Here is a 1,587-nt window from a genome sequence, read left to right on the forward strand (position 1 = left end):
TGGCGGGGGCCCCGCCCGGGCTGGGCCCGCCCGCCCCGGGGATGCGGTGTCGGTTTGAACCAGTTGCGCCCCGGATCGCGTTTCTTTTCGATGTTTTCTAATCACTTTCTCCCTCGTCGTCGTCTTCTTCTTTTTTTTTTTTTTTTTTTTTTAGTTCCTTTCCCCACCCCGTTGCAGAGCGGAGGATGTGCGCGTCCTCGTTCGTCGGGTGCGACGGGGGGCGATGAAGCGAGAAAGATGTAAAGTTGTAGTGGAAAAGAAAAATACATATCGCCGATCTCCGTTGGATGGAGGTGTCCTGTACAAGCACTGAGAAAAAAACAAAACCAACAACAAAACAACATCAACAGAAAGCAAACAACACTAAATTTTAGGCACTCTTAAAAGATCTGCCTCTAAAAGCATTGGATGTAGCATTGTGCAATTAGGTGTTTCCTTATTTGCTTCATTGTACTACCTGTGTATATAGTTTTTACACTATGTAGCACATAAAACTTGTTGGGAGGGGGGAGGGACTGTAAGAGGGTGACCGATTGGAACTTGCTTTCACAATCTAGCAAGCAAATAAATCTATGAAGAGAAGCAGTGTAGGTTTTTTATTACTTAAAGATGTATTGTCCCTTTAAGTGGGTCTGCAGTGTTTTTCTCTCCTTTTTTTTTTTTTTGTTTAATGTATCATCGGGGTGACCCTGTTCAGAGCCGATTATTATAGGCTGCTTGTGAAGTTTCTTTCTACAGCATTAAGCTGAAGAGGTGGGAGCTGTGATGATTCCATTATATGGTAGCAAAAGTTCCCCCCCAGCCTCAAATCCATATACCAAAATGGAATGCCTGTAAAAGTTGCGTAAAATCATCCCACCTGATTATATTGCCTGATTTTCTGTGTTGGTTTTTTTTTATTATTATTTGTTTCTTTGTTTGGGTTTTTTTTTACCTAATCTGGAGGTCTTTTGCTCTGAATCTTGAATATTGTTGTTTTCTGATCTGACCCACTTCCCGAAGTATTTGTGTGTGAGGGGAAAAGGGATACTACATCTTTAAACAGTATTTCTACGTTGCCTGTGTACCTGTATGTAAAAATAAAAAAAAAAAAGTTTGAAGTGTACCTGTGTACATAACTCTGTAAAGACACTGAGAAATTATACTAACTTATTTATGTTAAAAGATTTTTTTTTTTAATCTAGAAGACAATATTTTTCCCCATTAAGCCAAAGCGGCATGTTTTTGTGCATTTGTAAATGCTCTATTTGGTAGACTTTTTAGAGGGTTTTTGTGGGGGAGTTCATTTTTTTTTTCCTTTTTCTGATAATTAATATGGCTGTGCTTAAAAGATTGCAGACTGAGCCAATTTAATTTTTTTTGTAATGCGTGGGGGAAAAAAAAATCCAGATTGATATTGTTTCACATCAAGCAATCAATAAAGAAAACTGCCATATATAAGAAATATGGTCTTCATTAGTGTGTGTTTCAACCTCCCTCAGCCTGGCACTGGAGGAAACAAGACTCCTTCAAGAAATAACAGCAGTTTTCCTTTGGGTATCTTTTCATGTGTCTCTAGTGCAGGTGACAGTAAGGAATGCAGCACCC

At 39.3% G+C, this 1,587-nt stretch overlaps 1 protein-coding gene across 2 annotated transcripts in view; it reads left to right on the plus strand.

Moving 5' to 3' along the window:
• The window catches only part of CDKN1B (cyclin dependent kinase inhibitor 1B), a 4,593-nt gene extending 3,149 nt beyond the window's left edge, over positions 1 to 1,444 (plus strand). The window contains exon 3 of one of the 2 annotated variants that reach the window (XM_017832873.1): positions 178 to 1,444. The gene's annotated coding sequence lies outside the window, so the exon portion shown is untranslated. Of the gene's footprint in view, positions 1 to 154 lie in introns of both variants that reach the window. The other variant, XM_017832872.1, reaches the window with a different exon arrangement.
• Positions 1,445 to 1,587: the final 143 nt, after the last annotated feature.

This window comes from Lepidothrix coronata, unplaced genomic scaffold (assembly GCF_001604755.1).
Source record: "Lepidothrix coronata isolate B3197 unplaced genomic scaffold, Lepidothrix_coronata-1.0 Scaffold208, whole genome shotgun sequence".
NCBI lineage: Eukaryota > Metazoa > Chordata > Aves > Passeriformes > Pipridae > Lepidothrix > Lepidothrix coronata.